A 16,501-nucleotide genomic window follows, 5' to 3' on the forward strand; every position below is an offset into this window, starting at 1 on the left:
AAGCTGAACATTAATGAAACTGAAAATCCCCCACACCTCCCTAGAAGTAGGGGAAGAGACTGAATATTTCTGAACAATAATCCAAATTATGGCAAATACAAAATCTCACTTTTGCCTCGGGCATAAATGTCCTGGAGATGGACAGTGCTGCCCTAGGAACACCTGGCACTGCTCCCCACATGGCCTGGGTTCCTGGGGAAGCCAAGTGTGCAACACAGAGCAGCTGCCACTTCCCAGCCTCTGTGTAGCCTCTGTCTCACCTGTCTGCTATGACTGGGGAAGGGAACCTCGAGCTAGGTCCTGTTCAGTGTAAAGGGAGGCAGCATCCTGTGGTGGAAGGGTTTGGGCCAGGCTATCAGAGAGCCACAGGCTGAATCTCAGTTTGGTACTTACCACCACGATGATCATGGAAAAGATGATTTCTTGTAGTCTCTTTTCTAAATGCAAGCTGAGAGTGATATCCTTGTGAGAACAAAACTACCATATAAGTGATGTGTCTGGCATGGTGCCAGGCCCAGAGTAGGTGCTCAATGGACCTGAGTTCTTCTCCCCGCTGAGGGAGGAGGCTTCAGAAGGAATGGATAGAATAAGTGATGTCAACTTCCGCTGAGACAATCATTCATCTCAATATTATTACCTTGCCTGGTGCTTAACTCTGGTACTATTGCTTTACTTCCCCACCCCCCCCGCCACAGAAAGTGTTTTATTGCTTTTAGAACAAAATAAGATGCTCTCAGAACTTTTTTCAGTGAAGAAAATACTTTTAGAACTTCAAAGATGTTTAGACCTTTTCTAAAACACTATTTCTGTCAGCTGATAAAGTAGGCACTTCAATATAGCAAACTCTCCAGAAGCAAGTGCCTGGGCTGGATGGCACAGCTCACAACTGTGTGGTCCCTGAGCTGTCCTTCTGGATGCGGCCACCTGCTCAGAAGTGGGGCTTGAGCTTGCGACTGGTGTACTGAGTGTCAGGTTGGACCTCCTTGCCCTGCCACCAGCAGCACTCATTCTTCTCCAGCACCGACTCTCGGCTCTTCCTCACCACTCCCACCTTGCCATCCTGTACAGGACCCTGTGCAGGAGACACGGCTGTAAGCAGGTGGACCGAGTGGCCTGGATGGCACCCAGGTTAATCCGGGCAGGGAAAAGTGGGAGCTTCCCCCGAGTCAGGTGGCCTCAGATGTCCCTTCCACAACAGAAGTCCCCATTCTGGACACCCTCTTCCTGGTGACATCTGTGGGGCAGGCAGGCACCAAGCTACTTTTGGGGTGACCCAGGCCAGGATTGGCTCACAAGAGTCTATCCAAGGAAAGCCATAGACCCTGTGCCCACTGCTGCCACTTAAGGCCCTAGTCTGGCTGTGGGGTCAGTATGCTTGGTACAGACCAAGTTGGGGCTCCCAGCAACTACAAATGTCTGAGGTAGGAAAACAAGGCTGCCCAGCTCGTGGCAACCCTGACAACGATCCTCAAGGGGTGATCTTGGCCTCTAGTCCTGGCTGAGGAGAAAAGGGACCTCCCACAGCTCTATGGGAGAGAGGCACTTATTGCTTTACTTTTAATGTGCGTTTGTCTCTGCAATTACATTAAACAATTTTTGGAGGAAAGGGTCTTATTGAAGGCTCCGGGTCTCACACAGTACTAGCAGCGTCACCCTTGTGAGAAAGTCGGGAGAGGAGAAATGAGATCTCTGTGTCAGTCCTGGCCCTGCCACCTTGAGCTGACACTTCCTTTCTCTGGCTGTCTTTTCCTCATCTCTAAAATGGAGGTGGGACTCCAGCCCCTAGAACTGTGCCTGAACCATAGTAGAGGTTCAATGAAAATGCCTTGGGTGAATGAATAATCCCTATTCCCTCCAATAAGTTCTAAAAGTCTATAATAAAGTTGGCTTAAGGCAGAGAAATAAGTGGTTGAATTTTTAAAAATAAAATGAATTAAACATTATTTCCAACAATACATCATCAGATTTCATATCCCTCCTTCCCAGAAAAATAGTAATTTGAAACAAATGAAATCCTATTTGCCACAAATGAAATCCTATTTGCCATGTGAAAAGATTCCTCTCAAAGTCAGTTGTGATTTCTATTTAGCCATGAAAAATAAATCTATTCTGGCAGACATCTTTCTAAATTCATGATGTTGACAAATCCTCCAGCTATACTATGCAACTTGGTACATTTAGTTTGCCTGATGACTTACAGCTTTTATATAACTCAGCAGACCTGCTGGATATTGAATAACTATCATAGGTTCCCCACTGACTTTCAACAATGAAAATTTCTGCATCAACCAAAAACATACCACTGAAACACAGGAATATTCTTTGTTGGTTCCCCCCCACAACCCCCAAATTGTCTGTAAACCTAATTTTGCAGTAAAAACTTGAATATACCCACTGAAGCATCTATTAAAGTAGTAGGAGGGATGGTTGAAACCAGACCATTGTCGTGCTTTCTTATGGAATTCCTGGAGGAAGATTTATGGAGCTTTAGTCAGTGCTGCTGTTTTTATCATTCCTGGCACCACCTTATGCTGGGAAACATTTTTTTCACTCCTATAAGAAACCATGAAGAATTTTGTAGAGATGAGGAAGGATGCAGTCTCTACTGTCTCTCCCTCTAGGCTTGCTGTCTAGAGAAAACAGTTTAGCAATTTCTTTCAGACCCATAGGACTTCTCTAGTTGTCTAAAACTGGACCTGGAACCAGAGATGTTTGTGTTTAAATCCTGACTCTGCTGAAACAGTGCAGCTCACATGGAACTCGAACACAGTTTAAACCCATATTGGGACTTCAACCCACAGGCTGGGACTCGAACCCAGCCTAAACACACTGTCCTTTTTTTTTAATTGGGGTATAGTTGTTTTACAATCTTGTGTTAGTTTCTACTGCACAGTGATGTGGAGTTCCCTGTGCTATACAGCAGGTTTTCACTAGTTATCTGTTTTATACATATTAGTGTATATATGTCAATCCTAATCTTCCAATTCATCCCACCCCTCCTTTTCCCCCTTGGTGTCCATATGTTCTCTACATCTGCGTCTCTATTTCTGCCTTGCAAATAGGTTCATCTGTACCATTTTTCTAGATTCCACATATGTGCATTAACATATGATATTTGTTTTCCTCTTTCTGACTTACTTTACTCTGTATGACAGTCTCTAGGTCTAGCCATGTCTCTATAAATGACCCCATTTTGTTCCTTTCTATGGCTGAGTAATATTCCATTGTGTATATGTACCACATCTTCTTTATCCATTCATCTGTCGATGGGCATTTAGGTTGCTTCCATGACCTGGCTATTGTAAATAGTGTTGCAATGAACATTGGGGTGCATGTGTCTTTTTGAGTTATGGTTTTCTCTGGGTATATGCCCAGCAGTGGGATTGCTGAGTCATATGATAATTCTATATTTAGTTTTTTAAGAAAACTCCATACTGTTCTCCATAGTGGCTGTATCAGTTTACATTCCCACCAACAGTGCAAAAGAGTTCCCTTTTCTCTACACCCTCTCTAGCATTTATTGTTTGTAGATCTTTTGATGATGAGAATTCTGACTGGTGTGAGGTGATACCTCATTGTAGTTTTTATTTGCATTTCTCTAATAACTAGTGGTGTTGAGCATCTTTTCATGTGCCTCTTGGCCATCCATATGTCTTCTTTGGAGAAATGTCTATTTAGGTCTTCTGCCCATTTTTTGATTGGGTTGTTTGTTTTTTTGATATTGAGCTGTATGAGCTGTTTGTATATTTTGGAGATTAATCCTTTGTTGATTCATTTGCAAATATGTTCTCCCATTCTGAGGGTTGTCTTTTCATCTTGTTTATGGTTTCCTTTGCTGTGCAAAAGCTTTGAAGTTTCATTAGGTCCCATTTGTTTATTTTTGTTTTTATTTCCATTACTCTAGAAAGTAGATCAAAAAAGATCTTGCTGTGGTTTATGTCAAAGAGTGTTCTTCCTATGTTTTCCTCTAAGAGTTTTATAGTGTCCAGTCTTAAATTTAGGTCTCTAATCCATTTTGAGTTTATTTTTGTGTATGGTGTTCCCGGGAATGTTCTAATTTCATTCTTTTACTTGTGGCTGTCCAGTTTCCTCAACACCACTTATTGAAGAGATGGTTTTTCTCCATTGTATATCCTTGCCTCCTTTGTCATAGATTAGTTGACCATAGGTGTGTGGGTTTATCTCTGGGCTTTCTATCCTGTTCCATTGATATATATTTCTGTTTTTGTGCCAGTACCATATTGTCTTGATTACTGTAGCTTTGTAGTATAGTCTGAAGTCAGGGAGTCTGATTTCTCCAGCTCCATTTTCTTTTTTTTTCCTTAAGATTGCTTTGGCTATTTGGGGTCTTTTGTGTCTCCATACAAGTTTTAAGCTTTTTAGTTCTAGTTCTCTGAAGAGTGAAGGATGCCATTGGTTATTTGATAGGGATTGCATTGAATCTGTAGATTGCTTTGGGTAGTATAGTCATTTTCACAATATTGATTCTTCCAATCCAAGAACATGGTATATCTCTCCATCTGTTTGTGTTATCTTTGACTTCTTTCATCAGTGTCATAGTTTTCTGAGTACTCTTTTACCTCCTTAGGTAGGTTTATTCTTAGGTATTTTATTCTTTTTGTTGCAATGGTGAATGGGATTGTTTCCTTAATTTCTCTTCCTGATTTTTCATTGTTAGTATATAGAAGAAACACACTGTCTTTTTTTTTTTTTTGCAGTATGCGGGCCTCTCACTGTTGTGGCCTCTCCCGTTGTGGAGCACAGGTTCTGGACACGCAGGCTCAGCGGCCATGGCTCACGGGCCCAGCCGCTCCACGGCATGTGGGATCTTCCCGGACCGGGGCATGAACCCGCGTCCCCTGCATCAGCAGGCAGACTCTCAGCCACTGTGCCACCAGGGAAGCCCACACACTGTCTTTAATTGCAATCACACGCCTGTGATTCACCTGATGAAGCTCAGGTTCTTTATGTCTCATCACAAAAACAATTCAGTGAGAGACAAAGTGAAAGGTAAGAAGTGGATTTACTTAGAGAGAAACACACTCCATAGACAGAGTGCAGGCCATCTCAGAAGGTGAGAGGCCACAAAATATGGGGTTGTTAGTTTTTATAGGCTGGGTAATTTCATAGGCAATAAGTGAGAGGATTATTCCAACTATTTTGGGGAAGGGGCAGAGATTTCCAGGAATTGGGCCACCACCCACTTTTTAAAATAACTTTATTTATTTAAATTTTGGCTGTGTTTGGTCTTTGTTGCTGCATGCAGCTTTTCTGTAGTTGCGGCCAACAGGGGCTACTCTTCATTGCAGTGCACATGCTTCTTATTGCGGTGGCTTCTCTTATTGCAGAGCATGGGCTCTAGGTGTGTGGGCTTCAGTAGTTGTGGCACACAGGCTCAGTAGTTGTGGCTCACAGGCTCTAGAGTGCAGGTTCAGTAGTGGTGGTGCAGGGGCTTAGTTGCTCCACAGCATGAGGGATCTTCCTAGACCAGGGATCGAACCCATCTCCCCTGCATTGGCAGGCGGGTTCTTAACCACTGCACCACCAGGGAAGTCCCTGCCCACTTTTTGACCTTTTATGGTTGGCCTCAGAACTGTCCTGGCACTGGTGGGTGTGTCACTTATATGCTAATATATTACAATAAGCACATAAGGAGGCTCAAGGTCCACCGGAATTCAAATCTTCTGTCATCTTGTACCTAGTTGGTTCTAACAAGTTTTTGTCCTGTCCTATAGATATGCCATTCTTTTAAAGGTTGTGCCCTGCCCCCTTCCTTTCTGTTTCACTACCACTCAGACAGCTTACTTAACCTTTTTGTGGCTCAATTTCTTCATCAATAAGATGGAAATTAGAATTACTCTTGTGAAAATTAAATGAGTTGCTATACATAAAGGGTTTACAGTAGTTCCTGGTACCAGTAAGCACTATGTAATTACTTGCTACCATTATTATGTCAATAGCATCTTTCCTGGTTTATTGTTTCCACTTTGTTGTTTGAGTCTGGATACCACTGTGGTTACAAGTTGATAGACTTCTTTCCTTTTGCCTGCTCACTTTTCATCTGTTTTCAGAAACATCTATTCAAAACTGGAAAGAAAACCCCATCTTTAATAAAAGCAATTCATCGGGCAGGGAGGAATTTCTAAGCTGTTTAGAGAGGTTACTCTCTTTCTCCAGCTTTGTTGAGTTTTATGTTTTCCTTTGGGCAGCAGACTCATTATAAAATAGTAAAGAGTAGTGAAGTTCTGGTCTTGCATCAGAATGATTTCTGATGCATCCAATTTGCATGTTGAAAGTCATCTTTCCAGAAACACAAAGCCATCATTTGGGGAAAATAATTATTTCTCCAATTCAGTGTCAGTAAAGAATTTCCTGCAGCAAGAATGAAAGACAATCTTAGAAGGTGCATCTGATAAGAAAATAAAAATATCAGATTTTATTTATAATGGAATTCACAATGTATTAGGCACCTTGGGGGCATCATTGTGTTCTCATTAGTTTCTCTTATGTGTTCCATTGTCTTTCATTAAGATAGCTCATCTCTCTCTTTCTGGAGAATCAAAGCAGGAATTTAGACTTCCGGGGCACATCAATAAGCCACCTGTTGTACGGATTATTCATTTATTGGGTGTGAGGGCAAACTGAGAATAAAAAAGAGATACAATATTCTAGAAATTGGGTCAAATTTCTAAATTTGACCTGTAAATTAAACCTGTAAATTAGGTCAAATATTTGCCTTTAAAAGTTATGTCTCAGAATGTAAATGACTTATTTGACAAGTGTCCTAGATGGCTTATTAGAATATAGTACAGGGCTTCCCTGGTGGTGCAGCAGTTGAGAGTCCGCCTGCTGATGCAGGGGACACGGGTTCGTGCCCCAGACCGGGAAGATCCCACATGCCGTGGAGCGGCTGGGTCCGTGAGCCATGGCCGCTGATCCTGCACGTCCGGAGCCTGTTCTCCGCAGTGGGAGAGGCTACAACAGTGAGAGGCCCGTGTACCGCAAAAAAAAAAAAGAAAAGAAAAGAAAAGAAAAGAAAAAAAAAAAGAATATAGTACAGATTGCCAGGACATTTTGCTAAAGAAAATGGTTTGCCTCCCTTGCCAAAATAAATCACCTTGGAGGCAAATAATATGTCCCTAAAAGGTCTATTACAAGGCAGCCTGTGACTTTTGATATGTGGCAGAATTAATTAATGTCTGTAAAAAATATTCCAGTTTGGCATCTGTGTTTGAAAGCAAAGGCTAAGTGGGGGTGGCCGTGGGGGCTGTAGTGAATCAAGAGCGCCTACCTTTTCGGGCACTCCAGGTTTAAAGACGGTTAAAGGAACCCAGTCGGAAAAAACCCAAAACACAAATATTGTCCCCATGAGTCTGATAGAGTGCAGAAATGTTCCTGTTCTTATATTCACTGATCCCTTTCCTTAAACTGAGAATAGAAGCAGAAAAATGGAGACACAATCTTGCTGCTGTTGGGTACAATTCTTGTGACCTCTTTCCATCTCTATGAATGTAAATGCAGAAGGTGAGAAGAGCAAGCTTCTATTCTTAGGTAACATTAAAAAATACCTGCCTCTTTCCCTCCATTTTCACAGCCGGATCCTACTCACTTTCCCTCTGGGCCCTGAGAGAGCTCCTGGTCAGCTTTCCTACACGTCCTTTCTCTTGGAGCAGCAGAAATAGCTGTTCTCTCCTAAGGGTCATTTTGACCATGTCATTCCTCTTTATTTGAATACAGATTTGCCTCTCAATTGCTTTTTTTTTTTCCTCTCAAGGAAAAAAACTACAGGCATACTTTTAAAAACTTTAAAAATGTAATAAATCATGAAACATAAAACAAGAGCAAACTACAAACTTAGATATCCCATAATCCCTAAACTGTTTCTAATACTGGTGTGTGTGTGTATGTGTAAGTGTGTGTCATCCTTACATGGTCGCTCAGGGCTCCAAGAGGAAATTCCCGGAGGCATGAGTGGAAACTGCCAGTGTAGGGGGTGAGGAAATGCATAATGTCACTTCTGCTGTCAAAGCAGAGTCTGCCCAGATTCTCAGGGGGGCGTGGCAAAGAACTTGTGGCTATCTTTAATCTGCTCTAGCCCACCCTTGGGTCACAAATTATTTATGATCCTCTCATGTGCAAAATACTCCTATCTAAGATCACAAAGTCTCATCCCATGACATCAGAGGTTGGCAAATTTTGGCTCGCTGCTATTTTCCTAAATAAGGTTTTATTGGAACATAGCCATGTCTGTTAGTTTGTATATTGTCTGGTCTGTGGCAGCTTTCAGGCTACCACTGTAGTGATGAGCAGTTGTGACCGAGCCCTCATGGCCTGCAAACCTGGAATATTGACCATCTGGCCAACTGGTGCTATCAGCTCAAAATCTAAGAGCTCATCTTCTAAATTAGAGCAGGTACAGAGGAGGCTCCTTAAGTGTAGTTATTTTCTATCTGAAGACCCGTGAATGCCCAGTACACAATGGTGGCTCAGAGACAGGGTCACCTCAATAGACACTCCCATTCAAAAAGGAACAGGAAGCACATAGCTGTCATTAGTCCATTGCAATTCTAAAATCGGGCAACCACATGTTGCCAGTTTGATTATGGCACAGGCCTTCTCCCTGGGAAGTCTTTTCCACAGCTCTTGGCTTTACTCTCTGGGCTTTTGGTTCTGCCAACATTATCCTTCCTTTTCTATGTAACCCATGTTGGAAGCTGAGTGGTTTTCTCAAACTACTTCTTGTCCATAGTAGGTTGGGATCGTAAGATATCTTTTCCTTTTGAACTGTCTCTGTCCTTTTAAGTCCACGCTGGTAAAATTCTTTTATAAAGTTTTTGGTTTTCTTAGGTAACAATTTATAATAAACTTATTTAGACAAAAGCCACACCAATATTTCCTTTCTTGGGCCCTTCTCTATCTCTGGCTTCCTGTGAGGCCACTAGGGGATAGGCCCATAAGATTCTAAAAAGCCCTGTTGCTTAACTGAGAAGGTCTATGTAGCAAACCCTTAAGATTCTTAGATGTTCTACTACATACACTCTTAAATATTTATGAGGTCTTAACAAGAGGTCATACAGCCATACCTTGAAATCTTTACCCTGAAGTCATGCTTTACTGATGACACCCTGGGTTTGATCTTTGCCTTGAATCTTTTCTTGAGAATATTTTGCTGGGAGAGACTACAGATATGAAACAATTTTTATTTTCAAACCAAGCAAGTCCTGGATTCCTCATATTTTCTCTAAATTTTGCTTGAAAACTTAATAATTCTTTTAAAAGTTCATCTATCTTCTCTAGTATATTGACAAAAGAATCTGGAAGCAAGTTGGCAGCTTCCACATTCTGCCTAGCCATCTTCCCAGCAGATCTCTGATTTCTTTAGGCGTCCTTTCTATTTTCCATATAACCACAGGGGTCAGCCTTGCCAGACTTTCCACCACTACATAATAGTACCTTCCTCACCTCCTTCAAATCCCCACCAAGTGTCTCCCCAGGCCCTTTGAGCTTCTGCCTGTTGCCCAGTCCCAAAGCTAATGCATATATTTTACATTTTTGTTAGGGCAGCATCCCATTTCCAGGTACTAAATTCTCACATATCTTCTATATTTAATGCATAATCACAGACATGATTCCCTTTTACCTTTCTCCTTCCACAACTTGATACTCTCTACTGTACAAACACAAAATTAAAAATTGCCCTTTCTTATTCTTTCTCTGGGTCTTCTGCTTTAAATGACCACGTGTTCTGAATATTCTGACTGAGTTAAGATTTATGTTAAATAATTCTTAAGTCAGATAAAATTGTTTACACTGAAATTATTTCCTAGAATTGCTTTCTTCAATCTTTTTTAATGCTGCAACTTGACAGGAAAAATTGAAAGAAAAAAAAAGGAAATTAAATATAAAGATGAGAAAGGTCACAGGTGGCTACCTCTTTATCTTTGACTTAATTTATCTAATACTTTTAAGAAGTGCTTCATAGTCACATAGATCAATGAAACAAGGTAGAGAGTGCAGAAATAAACCAATGCACATATGGTCAATTAATCTATGACAAAGGAATATACAGTGGGGGAAAAATAGTCTCTTCAATAAGTGGCACTGGGAAAACTGGACAGCTACATGTAAAAGAATGAAATTAGAACATTTTCTCATATCATATACAAAAATAAACTAAAAATGGACTAAAGACTGGAATGCATAAAACTCCAAGAAAAAAACATAAGCAGTACACTCTTTGACATAAATCTTAGCAATATTTTTTGGATCTGTCTCCTCAAGCAAGGGAAATAAAAGCAACAATAAACAAATAGGACCTAATTAAACTTAAAAGCTTTTGCACAGTGAAGGAAACCATCGACAAAACAAACCAAAAAAAACCCACAACCTACTGAATGGGAGAAAAATATTTGCAAATGATACGTCTCATAAGGGGTTAATATCTAAAACATATAACAGCTCATACAACTCTATATCAAAAAAATAAAACAACCCAATTAAAAAATGGGCAGAAGACCTGAATAGACATTTTTCTAAAGAATACATACAAATAAACAACAGACACATGAAAAGATGCTCAACATCACTAATCATCAAGGAAATGCAAATCCAAATATTGGAAAAGATGTGGAGAAAATCGAACCTTCCTACACTGTTGGTGGGAATGTAAACTGGCTCAGCTACTATGGAAAACAGTATGGAGGTTCCTGAAAAAAATGTAAAATAGGACTACTCTATGATCCAGCAATACTACTCCTGGGTATCTATCCAAAGAAAATGAAAACACTGACTGAAAAAAATATGTGTACCTCAATGTTCATTGCAGCGTTATTCACAGCAGCCAAGATATGGAAGCAACCTAAGTGTCCATCAACAGATAAATGGATAAAGAAGACATATATACAGAAGATTAGCACCCCCCAAAATGAAATTTTGCCATTTGCAAAAACATATATGGACCTGAAGAATATCATGCTTAGTGAAATAAGTCAGGCAGAGAAAGACAAATACTGATACTGTATGTTTTCACTTGTATGTAGAATCTACAAAATACAACAAATGAATGAATATAAGACAATAGAAATAGATTCACAGATACAGAGAAGAAACTAGTGGTACCACTGGGGAGAGGGGTGGGTGGAGGTGCAGGATAGGGACAGGGGATTAAGAGGTACAAACTACTAAGTATAAAATAAATATGACAGAAGAATGTAATGTAGAGAACAAGGAATATAGCCAACATTTTGTAATAACTTTGAATGGAGTATAATCTATAAAAATATTGAATCACTATGTTGTACACTTGAAACTAATATAGCATTGTAAATCAACTATACTTCAAAAAGAAAGTTCAGGGACTTCCCTGGTGGCACAGTGGTTAAGAACCCTCCTGCTAATGCAGGGGACATGGGTTTCAAGCCCTGGTCTGAGAAGATCCCACATGCTGTGGAGCAACTAAGCCCATGTGCCACAACAACTGAACCTGCACTCTAGAGCCCATGAGACACAGCTATGGAGCCTGTATGGAGATTAGCAGGTGACTGTGGGCTGTGTGTCCAAAGAAGTAGTTGTTTCTGAGTTGCAAACACTGTTTTATCTCAAGGAGTGTTTTGTTAACTGTCTTAATTCACTGGCACCATTTTTCTCAAACTTACTAGGGTGGTGTTTCTTGGGAAGGCTGTGGGGAGGGGAAGGAAGAGAGGATAGAAGTTAGAGGGAAGTAGGAGAAGGGGTATACATCAGAAACCGTATCACCCGGAAAGCTTTTTCCAAAATATGCATACCTAAACATCCCAGTAGGACTCAGTAGATCAGGGAGGTGGTTGTTTTCTCAACGACCCTCCATAGTTTGGTAGGTAGGGTGGCAGTGTCTTCTTCAATAACTGGGCTTTGAATTCCATTTGACCAGGCAATTCTGCTTCAGAATTTTCTCAGCTGATGGTTGGGTGCTGGATTTGTGTCAGAAGAACTTTCTAGAACTTTGAACAAGTTACTTCTTTGGGAGCCTCATCTAGTACCCATCCTTCCTAGAGGAATTTAAAATATCATAATGGATGCAAAGTACCTGAAGACTCGAAAGAGCCTTGAGGGTCCTTTCAAAGGCCCATTTCCCATGTAAGAGAGATGATCCATGTTGTCTGTGTTCCTGCAGGCAATACAGTTTGAAGTGAAATCATCTCAATTTCACTTTCAGCTGCAGCCTCAAGCATCCCCTGTTCTGAGAGTGAGATATTCAACCACTGTGACAGACTTCCAAGGAGGTCTTCAAAATCCCGTCACACAGCTGTTGGCTCCTCTCTCCCACCCAGGGTGTGGAAGGGTTGAGCTGGAGTCTTGAGGATGATTTTTTGGGGAGGGCTCTCGTGTGTTCGGTCTCCCTTTCCCTGGCGAAGTGGGGCAGGAGGCAGTCATCGAGGATGATCTCTGTTCAGTGGGACCCGAGGAGGGCTGGGCATGCTTCCCTTACAGCTGATGTCTGCTTGGTCCTGACAAGTGTCTTCTGGGCCATCTGGCTGTGACTGTGGAGAGGAGAGGGGGAATGCAGTGGCAGGAAACTTCTCAGAAATTGGGAGTGTAACTGACCAGCCCACTGAACTCGCTCTTCCAGAGTCCGTCTGGCTAAGGATGCAGGAGTGATTCCTGTGGGCTGGATGCAGTCAGCATGGAGGAGACGTAAGAGGGGTGTCTTGGATATTGCCCAAGAGAGTCACGAGTGCAGAACGCTGAGGTGTCCCCTCGATTACATAGAGGCTGAGGGGAAAGTGGGGAGCGGTCAGATTCCACCATGCCAAGGGAACTTCAAGAGAGTTCCAGAGATGGTGGGGTGCAAAGGGCTTCAGAGAATCTACAAAGTGTGCTATGAGAGAAAAGCCCGGACCTCAACATCTGCCCAGCCCAGACAGCACCAAACTTACAGTACCATGACCTGGAGGAGGTAGAGGGGGTGGCTGGGAGGAGAAGTGACAGGTGGGGCAAGAGAAGATGGTGACACAACTTCCCAACGCAGCTGCCAGCCCGAAGCAGGACAAACTGCCAACAAGCGTAGGAGGCAGAGGAGGAGAAAAATGTTAACTCTAAATGAAGTCGTAAGTTTATTCTTACTAGGGTATATACATACATATTATATTATATTGTATTATATTCTATCACATTATATTATTCATATATATGAATTTATAGACTAGTAAAGAGAAAAGTCCTTGGAATTTCTCAAGTGTTTATGTGTTTATAGGGGCAGGAAAAGAAAATAATCAGCCCTTTAGAGCAGGCTTAAATGGGCAGTGGGGGAAAAGAATAAAGTTGCTTTCTGTTGCACCTGAGGCATCTTACTTGTTTAATATAATGATTGTGCAGAGGACTGAGGCTAACGTAAAGTGCCATGTTATTCCACACAATTTTCTGGTCCTACCTCCATGGAGGACATATCAGTTTAGCTACTAAAGTGTTTCCCCAGCTTTCACAAATGTAGGCAAAAGTTGGTAGTTATATCTCATTTCAGAAACCCTACCAACTCTTTGAGGGAGTGAAATCACCTGTGGATACTGAGGGCAGAGCCTTCTCCCATGCTATGGACCACATTTCAATTCCCAGCCATCTGATTATCCTCAGCTAACACTTGTGGACAGGGGACCTGATGGTCTTTGCATCTGGCACAACATCCCAGAGTCAGTGTCAAGGTAACAGCATAACATACTCATCAGAAACTAATAAATTCTGTAGGAAATATCTTTCAGAGCCTGAGACGTCTCTTGTTTTGGAAAGCTCCTCTTTATTGCTATTTCTAGACACAATACTGCAAAATATTTGTTAGCTGAAATCAGCTGATTACTCGTTAAAAAAAGGAGTCAAAGGGTAGAAAAAGAGATGCAGAATTATTTTTCCTTTTTTGATTTATCCTGAGCTTTCTGGAAATGGTCTTGGGGATTTTCCTTTAATTGCATGCCAGCTTTCTTTAAACGAAGGAGAAATTGTGTGGATGTTAAAAATCAATATGGACCCTACACTTTAAAAAATTTAAAATAAATAAATAAATAAGATTTTTTTTCACTTGTGGAAAAAAAAACTCAATATGGACCCCACACTTTCCTCTATAGCCTTCTTAGGTCTGGGGTTGCAGATTATAATGTGGCCTTTTTTTTTTTTTTAAATAAGTTTAGTTATTTATTTATTTTTGGCTGTGTTGGGTCTTCATTGCTGGGCGCGGGTTTTCTCTAGTTGCAGGAGGTGGGGGCTACTCTTTGTTGTGGTGCACTGGCGTCTCATTATAGTGCCTTCTCTTTGTTACGGAGCACGGGCTCTAGGTGTGTGGGCTTCAGCAGTTGTGGCTCGCAGGCTCTAGCGTGCAGGCTCAGTAGTTGTGGTGCACAGGCTTAGTTGCTCCGCCTCATATGGGATCTTCCTGGATCAGGGCTCGAACTTGTGTCCCCTGCACTGGTAGGCGGATTCTTAACCACTGCGTAATGTGGCCATTTTTTTTTTAAAGAAAAGGGAACTGAGGGCAAGTTTTAATTCCTGAGTTTTGAAAAAAATTCTGTTTCATTAATTTCTTCATTAAAATGAACATAAGCTTGACTTATTCTCTGACCTTATAGTCTTTAAATACAAACTCCACCCTAGGAGAGGCATTTTAGGGCATCTGCCCAGTTCACTGCCTTCTCCCCTGAGAGCTTCACTGTGACCACTCCTCCCCCCACAGTGTTTGCACACAACTCTTCCCCTTTGGCCACAGCTGACTGGACTAGGTGTAAACCTCCAACTGAGCCGGGTCAGTTTTGTGTTTCTTTGGGAATTTGGAATCAGGCTCCAGAAATGAGGCTCCAGAATTGAAGACAATTCTTCAATTGTCTTGCCTGAGGTGACACAGATTCCTTAACAGAAGCTTCCATTGTGGGGTGGCCATTCTGAGTCATACTGATTTTCAGAGAAAGAGAAAAGTTAAGCCAACAAGCTGAGAGGTAAACAGCTGAGACCACACAGATGGGGAGTGTGAGAGTGAGGTCAGGAGAGCACTTGTCTTGGCCTCTGATGCTTTCCTCCTCCTGGTCTCAGTCCTTTGTGAGGCCAACAGCAGGCCTTCGATCCATGACACTCCTCAAGGTCCTCATAACACTTTGCCCTTTTTGTTCACTGGATTAAGTGGGTTTCTATTATTGGCAACCAAAAAATAAAATTTACCGAGATAGTCATCCAATTACAAAAAAAATTTCGGTGGTTCAGGAATTCTTTGGCTTCTGTTGCCAGTGGCCCATCACTTAGAAATTTGCTTCTGTGGCCAACTTGATAATCTCAAAGGACATGCTACTTACATTCTCCAAATTTCCGTTGTCTGTAACTTTGTCTTGAAACCCTTGTAGAGAACACTCACTTATTATAATTGTAGGAGAACTGACCTTCTCAAGACTACACCATCAGCCACTGTTGATGCCTGGCAGGGCACCAGGGCTCCTCTGCCACGTCTTCCCATCATCTCCACAGGGGTCGGGAAGATGAAAATTCAAATGCTCCTACTTACTGGCTGTGTGCTGAGTGGTAAGTTACTTAATATTTCTAAGAGTCAATTCCTGTTATATGTAAAATGGGAAGGAGATATTAATATCAATTCTAGATTAACCAAATTTGAAAAGAAAATCCATAATCACAGCAAAATCATCATGGGTTATCTGGCACCATGTTACCTGGTTTGTAGTTTGAGGCTGAGCCTGCTGCCAGAGCATCACTGTGCAGGCTTCCCACCAAGGTCAGCCAGCTGAAGACCACTTTTCCCAGCCTCCCTTCTAATAATCACATTACTTATATGTATATAATTTACTTATGTATATAATAAAAAATATATATAATGTTTCTAACTGGGATACAAAAGAGAAATAAAAGGAAATACATATATATTGTAAGTTAATAAGAATTTTAAGGTGTGAACTTATAAGTATCCTAGAAGGTAAAATAAAGTGGTTAGATGTTTGTACCCAAACATCCAACCTCCATGAATGCGCCAGTTACACATGCAGACTGATTCAGGAGTGTTGGATGGTAACTCACATTCTGGTAGCTGAGCTGCCACTGACAACATGATACTCCCACATGGTAAACAACTTTTGGTAAAATTCTGAACAAAACAAAATACCACTTCCTTTGATTGACAGAGGTTGTTTATATGAAAATCCTTCAAAAATAATTTGTTTTCATAGATAAAATATAATTAGGCTTGGATAATAATAAATTTGAAAAAGATGGATTTACTTATGTGATGCCTAGTAGAATATTCTAAAGTCGTGTGGAATGCAGGAAGTTTGTTCACTGTGTTAGCTCCACTCACCGGATGTCAAGGGTAGCCCCCCATCACTGTGACAAACAAAGGTCCATTTCCAAGGGAAGGTACCCCACCCCTGAAAGGTGCTGAGTAGATCATTGTGACTGAGGGAGATGCCCAGGGAGATGTCAGGTCTGGGGTGTCCAGGGAGCCCACTGCCCAGTGGGATGAAGGGCTGAAGCTTCCTCCCTCAGG

General features: G+C 41.5%; 1 non-coding gene across 1 annotated transcript; it reads right to left on the minus strand.

The window, feature by feature from the left end:
- Window positions 1-1,410: 1,410 nt before the first annotated feature.
- On the minus strand, window positions 1,411-1,542 carry LOC112412028 (small Cajal body-specific RNA 20). The gene has a single exon (XR_003005723.1).
- Between the last annotated feature and the right edge of the window lie 14,959 nt (window positions 1,543-16,501).

The sequence above is a fragment of the Neophocaena asiaeorientalis genome, unplaced genomic scaffold (genome assembly GCF_003031525.2).
Source record: "Neophocaena asiaeorientalis asiaeorientalis breed wild unplaced genomic scaffold, Neophocaena_asiaeorientalis_V1.1 scaffold906, whole genome shotgun sequence".
Classification (NCBI taxonomy): domain Eukaryota; kingdom Metazoa; phylum Chordata; class Mammalia; order Artiodactyla; family Phocoenidae; genus Neophocaena; species Neophocaena asiaeorientalis.